The sequence below is a fragment of the Sturnus vulgaris genome, chromosome 2 (assembly GCF_052056855.1).
Source record: "Sturnus vulgaris isolate bStuVul1 chromosome 2, bStuVul1.hap1, whole genome shotgun sequence".
Classification (NCBI taxonomy): domain Eukaryota; kingdom Metazoa; phylum Chordata; class Aves; order Passeriformes; family Sturnidae; genus Sturnus; species Sturnus vulgaris.
This window is the reverse complement of record NC_142244.1, coordinates 36006846-36025375: the sequence shown is the minus strand read 5'-3', so window position 1 is coordinate 36025375 and position 18530 is coordinate 36006846. Positions and strand designations below refer to the sequence as shown.

The 18530-nt window shown below is 36.6% G+C and overlaps 1 protein-coding gene across 4 annotated transcripts in view; it reads left to right on the top strand.

Annotated features, from left to right (window-relative positions):
* TENM4 (teneurin transmembrane protein 4) overlaps window positions 1-18530 on the top strand; it is a 1535416-nt gene that overhangs the window by 468137 nt on the left and 1048749 nt on the right. For all 4 annotated transcript variants that reach the window (XM_088159254.1, XM_088159253.1, XM_088159247.1 and 1 more), the window contains one exon: window positions 14523-14578. The gene's annotated coding sequence lies outside the window, so the exon portion shown is untranslated. The remainder of the gene's footprint in view (window positions 1-14522; window positions 14579-18530) is intronic.

Genomic DNA, 18530 nt, shown 5'->3' with positions numbered 1-18530 from the left:
CAGACAAAACCTCAGCTAGACCTCACAGGACATTCCTTCCAGCCTTTTCATCACCATTATTGCCCTCTTCTGAATGCAAATTAAAGGATATTTTTGATAGATGCTTATAAGCAGGACAAATCTTTTTTTGAGAGGTCTTACTTTTTACTAGACCAGTTGTTAGAAGTGAAACATTGACTCAGTTGTCAGGCACATGAACATTTCCTTGTATCTGAAATAGAAAAAAGAAACTTGAAACTTAAAGTCAAGGCAGGAACAAATGTGCCAGTTGGTCTACCTTGAAGGGTCCAGTGGAGTTTGGATGTTACCAGGGAAAGATGATAAAGTAATTATTTTCTAGGTAAAAGGAGGAGACAAGTAGTTTATAACTTGTGTGACATAGAGCCTAATACCAACAGATCCACACCACTGCCACAGCAGATAACCCCACACCAGAAACATCAGCATTTATGGATCTCTCATCTGCACGTTGCAGGATGTAGCACATTTCATTCTGGGTAGTAGTGTCCTCATGGTGTCAACACAGGATAAGCCAGGCAACAATTACACAGCAGGACAAACTCGTAATCAACCAAGAGTGGAAACACCCCAGTGAAAATAAGGGAACATTTCTTACAGAACTCCCTCTCTCTTGGTTCTCAGTGAAGACTTAAAAATCACTCTGAAAAGAAGAGTTTGGAATATTCATAATTCTGTTCAGGACCAGAAGCAATGAGCTAAACAGAGACTGATCTTCCCACATATTATATTCTACTTCCCCTGCAGTGACAACAGACAATGACGATCTGTCTTTCTGTCTCATGAGAGATAATTGTCATCTGTCCCTATTAACACACTCTGAGATCTTGTGCTGATTTTCAGGATGGCCCAACATAAGTACATGGAGCATTTTTTCTTAAACTTAGCTTTGAGGTTTGAGGTTTGGAGGAGGGAAGTTAATGCCCAGTAGCTTGTCTAATTTTTAATAGGTATGATTAGTATGATGACAGGTTCTATCTCCATTTAAATGGTTCATCTTCCTTACTACTATAAGTGCATACATAAGAGAAAACTCAAAACCAGATCATTAAAATGCATGTAGTCAGTAAATTGTGACTTTTAAGTCCAGCATGCAGCAACATAGGTAGATTATGAAGATGTCTAATCAACAGATAGACACATCCCTGACACTTTTTAAATCCAGAAAACCTGTATTCCAATAAATATGTAAGGAATGTGTGCCAGTTTTGGAGATTGTACATCTGAAACCTACATTTTTCGAAATGTGAGGCTTCATGAATCTTCATGGTCTCTGTGGCCTTTCTACATTGTGATTCCTCTGAACTCATGCTCTCTAAATGGGGAGGGATGTAAAGAGTTTGAATAGAGCTCAGGAACTACATTCCAATGCTTAACAAGCACAGTTACATCTGCCTAACAATATATTTCAGAAGGGTCCACCAGTTTAAATGGGTGTATCTTTTCCAGAACTGTATCACCATGGAAACAGGAAAAGATCATGGTCTTTGCACAGCCCTTGTGTCTTTGTCTTCTTGTATTGAACTCTACGGGGGGAACTTTCAGTTATCTTTATTTTACAACATTTTACAGGGTCATTCTAGAAAAAGGAGCAATTAACTTAACAGAAATACCTCTAAGACTTTTAACAAAGCAAGTTTTAGAAGCTGGCATCCATGGCTGGTTTTCTGTAGATATGATATTATCCTTTGACTCTTTTAGAGGAAAATACCAGAAGTTAGGGTTTCTATTTCTCAGATGTAAAAATATCCCAACTGTTTAAATTTCACAATGTAGGGAACTTTGTTCTGGAAACTTCTGTGTATTGATTACATATGTGAGTTGATCATCCGTGTGTAAAATTTGGAGCAGCTCTTTCTGGGTGGTGCTGTTTCAACAGTTTTACTTGAATTTCATCTATCTTTATCTGAAAAGATTCCTCATGAGGGGAGAACTTTTTTGACAAAGTTAAAACAAAATAATAGAAATAGCCTTTCTCATCTGTGTTAGAAAAATCTATATATAAGTAGGCAAATTGCTTCCTTAATATCTCCCAAGTTTTCTGAAATTTCTTATGCCTTATATCTTTATTCCCACCTTCAAAATTTTTCTCAACTTTTAAAGAGTTTAAAGAACATTTTAAATTCTCCATCTTCCCAACTAACTTTTTTTAAATGTCTCATTCTCTCTCTCAGCTTCTTAATATGCAAGAACTGTTAAAACCACAGTTCTTTGACTGAGCAAAGAGTACATTTTTTGCATGATTATTTTTATTTTTAACCAAGCTTGGTTTATAGTACAGCATCTACTATCATTCATGGACAATATCAAACCTAAATTGATAGAAAATAACATTGATCCCAGCAGGACAATGGCACTGCCACCCTTGTTTTAAAGAAACCACAAATGACCCTAACTAGAAAAATTAAACAGCAAGTTGATTAAGGCAGAATGCAGTTATGTTGGGCTTTTCTGTACCACTTCCTTAATTTCCCTTGTCTTATCAACATAAAGATTTCTTTTCATTAGGTAGACACTTTTCTCCTCTGTTGGCAGTCTCCTAGCCTTGAACACAGCATTGCTAGCTGTGACTCAGGAGATGTTTCTCACAGCTAATTTGGATCATTTCAGCTTGTACATGTCCAGTCCTGTATTACAGCTATCATATTTTCCCTGGTATGTTGTAAAAGGAGAATGAAGATCAGTCAGACTACAGGGTACAGTAGGCTGTAAAGAGCAATGGATTCAATATCATTGCTCTTGTGTAATTAATATCAAGAGCAATTCACTGTGAATAATACGTAAATAAATTTCTCCTCCAAGTTCTGGCTTGGAAATTGTTTTATTAGATGATACACAATAATATGAATGAGCAGGACATTTTTTTTATTGTCTAATCATTAAATTAACAAGACTGGGTGGTTTTAGAAGCCAATGCCATACACAAATTGACTTAATAAACAGGTGTGTATGTTTTGTTTCAGATGGTGTTTTAATGGCTGTTTAGGTTGTTAAATGATAAGTAATATTTTATGCCATGGAAGAGAGCTCAAGGAAAAAAATAACAAACACAAGACCCTAAAGATGCTATTTGAAATGGCAGTTCTTTGTTGAAAGAGTCATTAAGGGCTAAGCTGTAATTTATACTTTAATAGACAATGTACTATTAGTGCTAGCAAATAGGATTTTGCCCTTTCTTGTTCCTTCCAAGGATCCATCCAGCTTATACAGAGAATGCTCTCAGCAAATAAAAGCTAAGCCATTGGTTTCTCAGGGATGCTGTTGATGGTAATTAAATTGGGCCTTATATTGTCCTCTGAAAATTTCCCCTTTTCATACTCCTGTAAATAAATCTCAGATTCATTGTCTAGTTTTATTACTGAGGTAAATCTGGAGCAACTTCAATGATCTCCAGCCGTCAAGCATCTTCTCAGTGAAAGTTCAGGGTAAACTCACTGAAGTCATTGGCATTGTTTTGAGCTCCTACTGCTATAAATTAAAGTTAACTTGATATTAAATATTACATTGTTAGTAGAAATAACATGAAAGAAGTCCCTTCAGCCATGATCCTGATAATTCAAATGTATAGATTTGTTTTTCGCTAGTTCATTCACTTTAAACATGCCAAAGTAAGCTATGATACAATTTAAGTACAGAAGACAAAGGGAAAAAACCCTGCAGATTTCATTTTTACTAAAAGAATGAAAATATCTAAAATAAAATATGAGAAGAATACTGAAGTTAGAACACCAGTGTTGATAAAAGAAGAACAGGAACTGACCATTGGTGATGAGGGTCACATATTTCCTTCCACCATATTCTAATATTTGTGGTGGAAAACCGAATGAATACAATGGAAATGTCCCATAGTGATGAAAAATATTCTCTTTATTCTATCTTTAGTTTTTCTGTTGTTTCAGTTACAATTTCATACAATTAACTTGAAGGTACTATAAAAAAGGTGTGTCCTCCTGTTTAAATTTTGCTGGGCTAAAAAACATTCCTGGTGTTATAAAGTCTACCAAGAAGCAAAGCTGAAGGGTGAGAGAGTGGTATAAAAGTAATATTCTTTGAGGGGAATAATATGAGCCATATTGTGCATACTTTATAGTGAATCAATTCAGTGAGATTTGTGCCAATTTAATAACACAGCAAACACTGGTTGATGAAAAGCAAACTGAAGAGAGTTCTTATACCTTGTTTCTTTAATAATGTCCTTTAAAATTATCACTGCCAGTTTTTCCTTTCTTGAGGGACAATTTTGAGGCTTTGTGACAAAAGATGAAACCTTTTTTGTGATAAGGCAAAAAATAGTTTATCTCTGGCACAATTCACCATTTCCAGCAGATAAATTGTAAGCCTGAACAGTGCTGCCACTCCACATATATTGGGTTTGTGTGGCAAAGTTTTGGTAGTGGGGGCAAGGCAGGGATGGCTTCTGTGACAAGCTTCCAGAAGCTTCCCCTATATCCAAAGGAATCACTGCCAGCCATCTCCAAGACAGACTGCCCTGAAACACTGCACCCCATGGAAGGGACTCGTGCTGGAGCCCTGTGTGAGGTGCAGCCTCTGGCGAGGATTCCCTTTGGAGAAGTCCCTGAAGGACTGCCTGGGGTGTGTGGGACCTCACTCTGGAGCAGGGAGAGAGTGTGAAGAATTCTCCACTGGGGAGGAAGAACTGGCAGAGGCAACAGGACCACAGCCCCCATTCTGCTTCCCACTATGCAGCTGGTGTTGGGAGAAGGCAGAGAAAAGGAGTGAAGCTGAGTCTGGGAAAAAATATGTGAGGGATTTTTTCTTCAGTTAACATGTCATAAGCATCTCTTGGAAACAACCCAAAACAAAAATTAGAGTAGGTCATATAATCATTAATTATTTCCAGCTCTACCAATTCTGTTTCATTTACAAATGCAGCAGAAATCTGTGGTAAATTACTGCCTGTGCATTTTGTGGGGTTGATCATATACATATATTGCCATACTTTCAGAAGGGCTTATAGCTGTGCAGATTCAAATTTGAGCCAGAAATTGCTGTAAAATAATGCACTGAATATGTGTGGGAATATATGTGGAAAAGAGAAATGTTGCTCTGGAGTATTTTTGCAACCAGATGTTGATATTTCTATTAAAAAAATAAATTGTATAATTCCCAGAAGGAGCTTTTCATGCAAGACTTTAAAATGGAAAGAAAATTTATGATAATTTTCTATGTTCCAAATAATTTAATTATTTCAGTCGCAAATGAATTTATAGTTAGTGAAGTCCACAAACAGCAAGGCTAACCTCTAAATTATATCAGAATGCTCAGATCCTTTTCAGCCAAGTTCTGAATATCTCTAAGTCTGGAAATTTTCTAATTTCCCTTGTACGTTTTGCCAAGCATTTGTCTGCTTGTCATGATGAAGAGGTTTATTTATGTGGAATTTCCTGTGTTCCAGCTTGTGTCTTATCCTATACACATTCATTTGCTAGCTGAAGGGGGCAATAGACTCTCTTTCTAAATTCAGAGAATAATTTCGTTTGGAAGGGCTTTCAGAAGCCTTCTAGTTTAACCATCTTCTCAAAGCAGGTCAAATTAGGAAAAAAAAAAACCTTGTATTTACTAGAACTGTATTTTCTTCTATTGATCTTCATGGGATTTCTGCCAGTCCACCTCACCAACCTTTTGAGTTCAGTCTGAGAGTGTTCAGTAAATGGATTTGCATGCTAACATGCCTCCACTTTATTAAGAAGCATCTAGTTCTTCCCTCCTCATTGAAGGTAAATGTTATAAGTATCTGAATATAGACAATGTGAGTCTCTCTTCTAAAACAGAAAGGATGACCTTGATTTTATAAAACTGAATGTTTTTCCCAATCCAAAATACCCCTTAGGTGCCTAGTCCGATTCTTTTAAATCTCCAAGAGAAAAAAAAAAAAAAGGAATAGTTGGGTTTACCTTCTCTTGTTGGTATTTAACTTCTTTAGCTTCCATTTATAGCTAATGTAATTTGCAAATATTAACAATGAAAATAAACAAGTAAATTATCTTTAATTTAACTAAATGAGCATCCTGATACCATGACACTAAGAATGTAATAAATATAAATGCAAATATTTAGCAGACATGCGTAAGATTTTTACCTATTGAGATTTTTACCTACTTTGAGATTTTTGCCTATTCATGTGCATGTACAAAGCTGTTTAAAATATCCAGGAATTAAAAACGAGGCCCTGTATCAGTACAAGTATTTTTATAAAGGCAATGATGTAGTTATCACCATGCCATGTAGCCCAATTGATAGCAGTATTCAAAATTAATGGACTTTGTAGTGCAGTGGATTAATGCACTCTGTGCCTATTACATAAATCTTCCTGTCTGAAATTTCATATGGAATCCAGAACTAGACCAAATGTGAATAATGGAGGAAGACTTTTCAGTCTCTGGGCTATACTGAAAATTATACCTTGACATTATTCAAAAATAAAATTTATAGGCAGGACAGGTTCATCTAGAATTCAGCAGTTTATCCTAAGAAAATACAAATACATGGATAATGTATTTTTAACATTTTCCTCATTAGTGTCAGTAAAAAATTTCTTTTGTGTGCTTTATGAAACGTGATTCTAAGTGGTTAGAAGGTTTTAGTTTCAAAAGGAATGTGCTTTAAAATGTTGATTATGTTATTGTTTTCTGTGCTATAGTCAGTTATCCCTTGACCTTCAAAAAATGTTTGAAGGCTGGAAATGTATGAACTAAATTCTGCTCTCAGAAAACCATGTAAAGGCTCAAAACAAATAAATAATTATGCCTCTTTGGATTTATATAGTTATATAAGAAAAATCAGAATTCAGCATCACATTTCAATTTCTGCAATGGAAAACAATCTAAATCTAACAGAAGAAATAATTCCTATAAATAATGCAGTTTTTTTTCTATAGCATTATTTTAAAGTTTTAATTTATTTTGATAAAATTTAAATTAGTCCAAAACTCGGTGTTTATTATGGGTTTTTTTGGTGTTAGAGGGTTTCTTTAAAAAGTGACACTTTTGCATCAAAACCCTATGAAATTCACATCTGTTTTCAACAGTCTCAATGCTCAACATGTTTAGGTACTTATATGGAGAGGTGATAGTTTTCTTCATTACTGTCAAAACCAGTATCCATTATAATGAGCCATTTCAGCTTCCCACCCCTGCCCTGGGAATGATCTTCTCTCCAGTACCCTGCAGCAAAGCCGGCCATGCTTGCTTTCTGTGCCAGCTAGGATTTTCCTTACACAAGGAGAATTCTCAGGAGTTTTACTAGCTCAGCATTAAATAACAGATCAGTGCAAAGAAGCTGTATCAGGAGCCAAAGGTCCAGATCAATGCAGTTTGTATCCCATCATACTACTTGCAATCTTACTTGCAAATTGTCTTCTCATTTTTTTCTATTTTCTTTATAATTGCATAAACATTATTATTTTTTCCATTTTAATAATGGCTGAAGGTTTCAGAATGTTGTTTCAGAATGAAGTTCTACTTAAAACATCCTTTTTTACATGTTGGAAAAAACTAAATCATTGTATTCAGCTTCCAAGTACTGTTCTACCAAGATTTTTATAGAAAACTTCTAATAAAATTGTGCTCACTGCTGCCTCCCTCACTCTCCACTATTATGTTCTTTGCTATATCATTTTAGTCAAAGAATCATAGAATTATTAAGGTTGGAAAGACTCTTTGAGATTACCTAGTTCAACTTTCTGCAGGACCAGCTTCAAATCCAGACCAGGTTTCTCAGGGATGCACTGAGAGCCTCAACAATGATGGAGACTCCATAGCCTCACTGAGAAATCTGCTCCAGTGCTAATTTACTGTCATCACAAAAGTTATCATACTAATATCCAAACTGAATTTTCCTTTTTGACACTTGTATTTTTACTGTGGACCTCACAGGTGAGTCTGTCTATCCACTCTATCATTATTTCATAATGATAGAGTATATTTCATATATTTCATATTCAAATATTTCATATTTGTTTTAACAAAGATAGCTTTTTTTTTTTTTTAACCCAGCTAAGCCCTTTCAGCTCTCTCAATGCCTGCCTGTAGGTCATGTACTCCAGTCACTGATCTTCTTGGTGTGTGCTGCTGGACTTTCCTCTGTATGTCACTCTCATACAAGGGGGCACCAAACCAGACATTGTACCCTGGATACATTCTTGTGGTAGCTGAACTAGGGGGGATCACCACTTTCCTCACCTGAAGGAAGTTTCTTATTGTCCAGTATCCTGAAGTCCTTCTTGGCAGACCTCTTCTCAATTCATTCAAGCAGCTGAATTAAAACAAACTGGAAATTTCTAGGATTGTTGTGTGACTGCTGTAGCAAATACAGCTAATGAAAACCAAGACTGGTGAACTGAAGACTTCAAGGAGGCTTCAGTCACTGTCTCTTTTTGATCAGACTGACCAGCAGAGGCTTGATACAACTTCACTTTCTCCTGCGATCTCACCTCTGATCAGCACTCATAAGGTCTCAGAAACCATGGCCTGCTCCTTTGCAGAGCTCCATATGTATTATCCATGCAAATGCTGTCCATCCATATCATACATGTGCATCCATCCTTGCATTCATCCATCACTGCACTCTGTTTTTTCAAGCTGTCCTGCCAGTAACTGCATAGTTCTGCAGCTGTGCACAAACATTCAGGAAAACCTTTTCGTTATTTCCATGCAGGTGTTAACAGGATGGGTTTGGGTTTGCAGTTTCTTAGAGGCCATTCCAATTGTCTGAATTACCAGATTATTGGCACTTAATATTCTCATGCTAAATGAGTATTGTGTTTTAATTTCCACTTCCTTTTATGCCTTTAAATATACTCTCCTTCAGAATACAGTCTTCAAAATTTGGAGTTAAAGGCATTTAGTTCCATGGATCACTTTTATATCTCCAAACTTAAGATATTAGTCTTGCTTCTTTTTAATCATATGGTACCTTCCTGTATTGAAAGGTTTGTTCCAATCCTTGTGCCTAGATTACACTGCCTTATGAAGGAGACATATGGCATCACAATCTGGGAACGGGATAAGGACCACCAGATCATGTCACATATCTCACATACCAGCTTCTAGTCACTGGTAATATAAAAGTGAAAAGATCTTCTAATCTTTACTCAATACTTCAAGCCATACCGTTTGTGCTTGGTGTTGCTTTACATCCCATTTCATTTTACCTGATAAAACTAAAATTAATGTAGAAGAAACTGAAAATTTTCAGTTGCATTATATTTGCATTCTGTGGTTGGTACCTTTTCAATGTTACTGTATCTGTGATATATAGATCTATCACAACTTATGTTTTCATGCTCTAAATTTCAAGACTTTAAAAAAAATGATGAATGTAGACATTAGCATTCTCGTGGGCCTGGCCATCAATATTTCATCTTAGGTAAACAGCAGTTTCCCTAATTTATTGGTTCTCATTATGTCTGGCATGTAGAAGCTAAATTCCCCTCTGCAAGGGAAATTGCCCATCTGCCTGGAAAATGACCTTTTGTGCTCTGCAAATCAGTAGGGACACAAATCAAAAGGGACACAGTTGGTTAATATTGTAGAAAAATTACTTCATTTGTTACCAACTAAATTGTCATGAGTTTGACCCATTTTGAGATTAGTTAACATTTGCTTCCTTTCTCATGTTTCATGCATAATTCATTTGGATTCTCACTATACTTGTGCTATGCTGCTGGAGTGGGGATGTTTTGTATAGTCACTCTTAGGAGCAATAGTAACACAACATTTGTCAAAGTGTCATAGTGAACAATGAAACCTCATTATATGCCACTCAAAGAGCTGAATGAAAAGTGATGCAATTTTATATCCAAATCTTGGAAGGTGAAAGACAGAAAAAAAGAGTTTTTCCTGCTTTGATTGTCTTCCAGTTTGATTTGTTCTCTGAGAGTTCCTACAAAAGTCAATGTCAATATTCCTGGTTTTGTTCCTACTCTGCTGGAGGTGTTGGGAATTTCACCAGTGATTTCACTGTGAACAGAAATAAACTGCAAGTGAATAAAAATTGCTCATGTGTAAGAGTTTACAAGATAAGATCATCAAGGGCAGAGGCTGTCAATTTTGTTTTCACTGCACAGTATGGAAGATATTGTTCATGCTACACTAAAAAAATACAAGAGAGTTGAACACTGCATGCTACACTACATTGCTGTGCTGCAATCCCCACCAAATAAAAGGCCAGTGCACACGCAGGAAAAACAGGCAAAATGAACAGTTCTGTTTGGCTACTGAAGTGTACATAGGAAGTCATAATTTCTAATTCTAAAAAATCTCCAAACTGAACATTTGCATCTTCTCTTTGGACAAATGGCTTTTTCCTTGCCTCTATTAATCTTTCTTTGTTTAACTACCTGGTTAGTAGTTACCTCTTTACTGCTATGGCGATAAAGTGCCTGTGCCCACCAATCCTAAAGACAAAGAAAAATAATTTCACCCATGTATTGATCATATTCTAAATACTTAAAGTATTAATTAAAGTACTGAAGTAACAGCTTTCTTCTTAAAGTTTAGTCACATTCCAAACCTTTCATAAATAAAATGGAAGAATCAAATGTTCATTATCAACATAAAACTGTCAACAATGCAGGCAGTATAAATTAGACTTTCTTAAGGTAAGAGCACCCTTACCATGGAGTAAAGGAACAGAAGCATCCGTGTTCACTAGGTTTAGCTGTCCCTTCACCCAAAATTAATCTTAGAACACAAGTCACTTCTGTGGGTGTGAGGTGAATCAAGGCTTCTCAGCAGTGTCAATTGTCTCTATCTGGGCATTTCATCAGAAAAGTTATATGTGATCAAAGATGATAAAAACTTTGTCATCCAGGAGTTAATCCAAGGATGACAACGTAAAAACATAAGCATAAGCTTTGCCATGTCGATATATGGCCATACTGTCAGTCATTGTCAAAACTATAGAGCGGAGCAGCACATCACATCCTTCCCTGTCAAAATGTTCCTTCTGACAAAGGTCAGTGCCTTCATGACATAAATCTGTTATCCTATTATTGTCATAAGTATCACAAGAAGAAAGGAGTCAAATATTTGGAACAGATAGAGTCAATGCAACTTAATTCAGGAAAGGGCCATATTTCCCACTTTCTTTTGTCAGGCTGCCAGCCATCAGCATGAGCTTTCCCTCTCGCAATCTGTTTGTGTTCCAGTGAGTAATAGCTTTTTACTGGCCTGGAAAATGACTATCCCATTACTAGCAAAGTGCATTCATAGGATCAAGAGCCTTTTTGAATAGCTAAGTACATTGTGCCCTTTAAATAGACCAGATTTCAGATGAAAGCCTTAAAACTATGGCCAATCTGTTGGAAAATTAAAAATATAGTAAATCTAGGGCTGAAACCAGACATATTTATGAGCTACTCAAATATACAGTCATTTAAAATAGTTTTCTACTCAGTAGAATTTAAGAGAGGTTTTTTTGTCATAAGAACCAACATCTCCAACAACTCATGCACAATTTTAATAGATGGAAAATTTAAAAAAAAATATAATATCTGGCAAAATGTATCTCAGATTGTTCACAGCAGTGTTTAGTTTCACATCTATTTGAAAAGATACCAAATCATCAGAGAAATGTGTGCGTGACTCTCTTCCCAGTAATGCCAAGGTGAACTGGGAGTAAATGGTACTGAAGTGAATAAATGCACATGAATTTAAAACTACAGCAAATGGGAACATTGAGGATACTGGATAGGAATATAAATTGGCTAAAACACAGAGAGACATACATAACGTGAGTGAGGAATTAGAAATTATAGATATCAAGTTTTCTGGATGCCTGTTTCATGCAATGAACAAGTCCGGGCTAAAATATAGTTCATAAGTTGCATTCACATGATCCATGTGTCTTAAGACTTTGCTTTGAAATTGTCGTAATGTTATAGCCATGCTAAAATAAACTTAAGTAAATGGGGTAAACAGTGGCCCAGAGTTTACAATCTAGTGTAAATTGAAGAGTAAATTCAAGTGTGGAGTTGGAAGAATCTGATTATTCAGCCATGGAATACGGAATTGCAGCATTGGAGAATTGATTGGACTATTTTTCATCTCTTACTGGTTAACTTTGTGATCCACGAAAAAATTACTTTTTTTCCTGTTGAAAATCAAACAAAAGCTTTGTAGTTGTGATACATAAACCACCTGCTGGTCCCTCCTTCTGAGTGAAAGGACCTCCCGGATTTACAATTCTAATAACAGGAATTTGAAAAAGGAATGATAGAAAAAGTGTATTTTTTCCTTGCTTGTTTGACTGCCTATCCTTTTTTAGAATATGAAAATGGAAAAAAATACTTGAAAACAAAATTGCCACCAGTTTAGATAAAATAGAGAAAACATGGTCCCTAGAGAAATTAATTTAATGCTTCTTTCCTATCCACTTTTTTTTTCAAATACCTTAGTGCCAGTCTTGCCTCCTCCTGCATTTAGTAATACTGGAGAAACTTTCCTGATGAGTGCCACACAACTTTGCAGTTTTCAGAAAACTAATATATTTCCCCACAACTTCCTTCCTTAAGATATTTTATGGGTTCCAGCTGTAGCTCTAGCCCTCTCTTTACTCATGCTTCCTGTAAGTGCTGTTTCTCCACAGTGTAGGTGGCAGATTACAATGCCTTAATAAACTTGGAAACAACCCTAAGGGAGCAGCAGGCATTACAGGCTTGTGTAGGGAGGTATAGGATGTCCCCAGAGAGAGGAGAAGACTGGGTGAGACCTCACTGGGGTCTTCAACATCCTCATGAGGGGAAGCAGAGAGGCAGGTACCAATCTTTTTACTTGTGATCAGCGTCAGGGCTTGAGGGAATGGCATGAAACTGAGTCAGGGGAGGCTTAGGCTGGACATCAGGAAAAAGATTTTTTCCCCCAGAGGCTGGCTAGCCACTGGAATGGGCTCCCCAGGGAAGTGGTCACAGCACCAAGCCTATAAGAATTCGAGAAGTGTTTGAACAATTCTCCCAGGAACACGGTGTGACTCTTGGAGGTGGTGCTGTGCAGGGCCAGGGGCTGGACTTGATGATCCTTATGGATCCCCTCCAAATCAGCATATTCTATGATTCTATGACTTATGAAATCTTTTCACAAGAGTCTTCCACTCTACAGGAAGGTGCTGGTACAGTATTTCTGAATTAGGCCATCAAATTTAAGCAAAATGAGGCACAAAATGTGAAATGCGTACTTGGATCTGAAACAAGGAGCTTGGTCTCCATGGGCAGCAAATTTGATAAGAAGGTCAAGACTGACCTCTGTATTTGCTGTTAGTTACTAGGAAATAATGTATTTTAAAAGAGTCTTAAACTGGGTGCTGTAACTTATGTGTTTATTCTGTAATAACTGGGATGGTAGGAAGAGTTGCATTGAAGTGCAGGTTGTACTCACAGACTCATGCCTTCAGCCTTTAAGGACATACCCACATGAGGAAACTGAAAGTAAATCAGTGATAATTCAGCTTCTTGCTTTTAGGTTCTTTCCTCCCTCCCAGAGCAATTAGTGATGCATACCTGAGCTGCTGAAAATAAATGTCTAAACCTATCTCTATCTAGTACTTCATTAGGTCGTTTTGTCATTGAAACACAAAGGCCAAGGTATTTGAGTGAGAAGTTCTCCAGTTGGAACTGAGATAAAGTTTTGAGGGTGTAGAGCCTAAAGCACAGTAATTTTTATTTTCTTGCAAATTCAGATTTGAGGCCTCTTTCCTAAGTGTTTTCATGGGCCATTTCACAGGTATCTTGTAGCAATGACTTTTAGAAGCTCAATAAGAAACTTAGGAAGAAATAAGTTTTTCTTAACAAGCTTTACATTTTCTTTCCTTCAAATCTATTCAATTTCCCCTGGCTCTTATATTATAACTGAAACTTGAGTAGTAATGCCAACAATTCAATCTTTTCATCTTTCTTGGAGTTATATGCCTTTGTTTTTTACTGATTGTCCTAAAATTGTATGAAGAACAGTAAGATGATATAATATTTTAATACTTTTAACTTATATTAAAATCTGTAATTTTTAGTTTCATTAATCTCAGGTCTCAGTTAAATATGAAGAGCAAATAATGATAACCTTTAGGAATGATGAAAAAACCTGTGGAACTGAAAAATATCTTCCAGCAATCTGGAGAGAAGATTCAGCTATTGTTTAGAAATTAGTTGTTTTATTATTCATTAAAGATATGATCAGAAAGCCTTTCAGTCATTATTAATTTCCTCTATAATTTCTGATGTAATATATAGGAAAGTTTCATTTGCTGATCAAACTTGGGACAAAAAAGGTAATAATAACAGCAATTAATATAATAAATATTTATTTATTTAATAAAAATTTGAATGTTCATCTACAGATGGGGTTAACCAAATTCTGAGGATGGATATCTTGGTTTGTTGCTGGTACATGAAGTTATCAACAGACTGGTTATCTTCATATATTCCACAATCATTGTTTTGATCACAGTGTTTATTTATACATATATATATATGTACTTTTTTTTTTCCTTAGGAAGTTGGCAACATTTTCAGAGGATTTTTTTCAGACATCCTTCTGGCTTTATTAAGGTAGGACTACAAGATATGGACTATATATATTTTAAAACTTTCTGTCATCAACTTTGATGCACAGCTAACCAAATCAATTAAGCATTTATGAAAGGTAGGTTGTGTCAGAGGGGAAAAAATGTCAAATGATAAGACTGGATAAATTTATTAATTTTATGCCTTAAAATGGTACAACCACGTGAGCTGGTTTTGGGGGTTTATATCACCATTATCTGCACCAGATTTGAGGTGTTTTTTGCATCCACTGAATATGAGAGGAGGGAGAACAGAGTTCCTATATCCACCACTCACTTGTATTTCCTTAGCTGTTTTGTTCCTATTGTGTGGAAGAGCTGCTTCAACGACAAAAAAAAAAAAAAAAAGGAATGCAATAGTCTCACTTCTTATTCTTTATCTCCTTGGAAAACAACACCTCTCCCTTCTTACCTATTAGATGTGATAGGACTCAGGTTATAATTTGAGTGCCAGAATCTGTTTGGCTTCTGTATGGATTTGTCACAGGTTCTTTTGGAAATCATCCCTTTAAACTTCTGATACTTTTTCCACCTCTGTTATGTGGAAATGTTTGTAAAGTTTGGGCAGCCTGGCCCATAATGCCTTGAACAATCCACCTGTCTTTTCTGATAGACATCATTTCTATGATACATCTGCAAATTTAAAAGATATATGTGTTCTCATGCATGATAGTTTCACTAGCTAGATTCTGACTGGATCAAGGATGGCATTAGACATGTATTTCCATGGTTGGGTTTGGTTTGGTTTGGCAGTCAGGTATTTTGTAGGGTTTTTTTCGAGTTTGTTTTGTTTATGTATGTTTTGTTTATAAAAAAATTTAGGTTTTCATAGGACTCCTGGCACTGCAGATTTTAGAAAATATTCAGAGAGATGTGAGCAATGAAGTAAAACTAAGAATATTTCATGGACAATTTATAAAACCAACTATAAACATATTTATGGAATCAATGACTTTATTTATTATCTAAGCCTTACCCCTATTTACCCAAGTCTCCATAATGCTAGTGGAATCCCTTTTCCTCCCCTCAGCCCTAAAATGGAGCAAATTTGATAAAACAATATTGTATAAAAGGAGGGGGGGTCTTCCTATACTCCATATTTTCTCATATAAACTGTTATGGTTTGTTTTGCTCATGTTTAATGGTGCATTTCAGATAGGTTTTGCATTAAGTCATAACTAATGGTCTTGGATAAAATTGCTCAAGTCTTTTTGTTGTTTATTTACTTCTCCATCATCCACCCAACAGAAGAGCCATTGAGAAAAATGTGTAACACCCCTGACATTTAGAAACCTTAGTAGAAAAAGCATGTGCTATAGCTACTCACTCAGTGAACATATGTGGAACAGTTTGTGTGTAGAATATAGTGTCAAAAATGAAATCCTTGTTTTTGGCTACTGCATATGCAGAAGAGTCAAGACTGTGTGGAACAGATTTTTTAAGAGTGTTGTACTGCGTGAGTGTGATTGTCACTCTGGCCTTAATAATGTAAATGCCCAAAGCGTGGTGAGATACTGTTTGGGACTTTTGCAGTCACAGTCTATCTCACATGTCCAGTATCTGCTGCCTCACCCTGTCCTGTTTACAGCAGGCTTGTGGCTGCTCTTACCTATGTTGCTAACATCAAATCTTTCAGGAGCTTGCACTCGCAGAGCTGAGCTCCACTATGTTCTTCACACATCCTACACAAAATCCCCGTGGTAGAAAATGGACAGAAACAGCATTACCAAGCATTTTGCTTAGTACAAATATGTCTAAATACAAGCACTTTAAACTTTCTGATCAAAGAGAATTAATTGGAACCAGGTTGAGGGTGTTTAATATTACAAGAATTCAAGTAGTGCAAAGAGGTGCAAACAATTCCTTTGTGAACTGATACCATGAGGCTACAACCAAATCTGAAATCTCAGCTACCCTTTGATGCCATACATACCCAAAGGGTCCCCAGCCCAAAACAGGGGTGGCTGATGCCCAGCACTGTGATATTGTCTCCTCTTTATTGATCTCTGCAGGTTGATTTTGGCACAATCTGGTCTGCATCCTGAGATCTTCACAGCTGGGAAAGAGTCTGATTTGCCTTGAGAGGCATCACAGAGCTCCCAGCCAAAGGTCAAGACTCCAGTGTAGCATTGAAAGACTAAGATGGAAGGAGACAGAGTTTCCTAGTGGTATCTATCCAACTGTTTATTAATGCAATCAAGTCATGGAAAAATGGTGGAAGTCACTCAGAACAGGAAAGAGACACATGCTGAGTCCTCTGGGCTGATTCCTTCTTCCTCCCAGATCTGATGATGGATTTTTCATAATCTGAGTTTAATATATCTCTGTTAAGCTGTAAGTCCCACTTCATTGCTGCCCAGATGAGGAATTTTTAACTTAGCTTTTTGTTTTAAACATCTCTTCCAGATCATTTGCTTTATTCAAAAGCTTCCTTTCCCTCAATATGCTCATTCCCTGCAAACAGACCGTCATCACCTGTTCTCCACTTGTTTGCATGCTGATAGCTCTTCTCCTCTCATAAATTCCATTAATTAATGAATAGTCAGCAGGGAATTGTCTCCTCAGGCTCATTAAGAAATGGACACTAAAATGATATGAAAGCAGCTGCCTCCTTTCTGTTATTCCCTTCTGACGGCTACTGCTTTCCTCATCACAGCTAAATTATAACACTGCTTTGATTAGCAGTCCTGTTACTTGCTGCAGCTGCATTTAGAGATGGAAATTTTAACTATACAGTCATGTTTAATTGATATGCTCATCAAACTGTTAGCATTGTAAAAAAACACAGCACTCCAATACATCAAGCTTGTGTATGTATATTAAATCCTGTTGGAATTTTTTTGACCTTGTAAGCAGATTGAAAAGACATGTTTCTTGATGCTTTCTCATAAGTCACTGATTGTCAGCTGAGCTCATTTGGGAGCCAGATGTAAAATTTGTGAAAAATCTCAGGCCAGAGATCATTCTAAACAAAAACATATTTGATTACTATCCCAGTGCCTAAGCGTGAATGCTCATTTCCATGCTGAAAAATTTAGAAATTATTTATTTTAAAGCATAGGATGAGATCTGATTTTTTATAAAAGATTTCAAATCAAAAACTATTCCCCACCTAAAGAGTGAACTTATGCCAGATAATCTATATCATGGTTGGCATAAATTACTGTAGTTTGGAAGATGTTCTAATTCATGCAAGTAGGATGATTGGGCCCGACTTGCCTGTACTCAGGGTTTAGGTTCCAACTCATCCTCTGTTGAAGAAACATTACTCCTAGAACAATCCAATCAGGACAGCTTTCTCTACTCTGAGGTTGCTGACACATGCTGATCCTCTACTAGAACAGTCTTTGAACAGGAGATGATAGAATCCTGGAGTCATTCAGGTTACAAAAAAACCTTTAAGATCATCAAGTCTAATTTGCCTTATCACTGCCAAGTCCACCACTAAGCCATGTCCCCAGGTGCCATATCTATATTTTTTTTTAAGATTTCCAGGAACAGTGATTCTACCACTGTCCTGAGCAGTCTGTTACAGGGCTGGACCACTCTTTCTGTAAAGAAATGTTTCCTAATACCCAATCTAAACTTCCCCAAGAGAAACTTCAGGCCATTTCCCCTTGTTCTAATAAGAGAATGTCTTACAGCTTTGAGGCAATGTAACAGGAATTGCTGTTAATTGCCTTTTAGTGGTTGGTGCTTTCACTCAGAAAAAAATCAGATCCCTTTCTAGGATCTGGGACTAAGTGTTAGATACAGGACATGGGGAAAGTCTTCTGGTGTGATGCTGACTTGTGGTGCTGCCCATCTTCAAGTTCAGCTCAAAAGGCAGAGGAAGAGGTCATTTGAGATGGAGTATGCCAGCAAGCATCCAAAATCAGAACTAACAGGAAAAGCTATTCAAACCCTAGCCCTAGGAATAATATATTGAACACAATTCT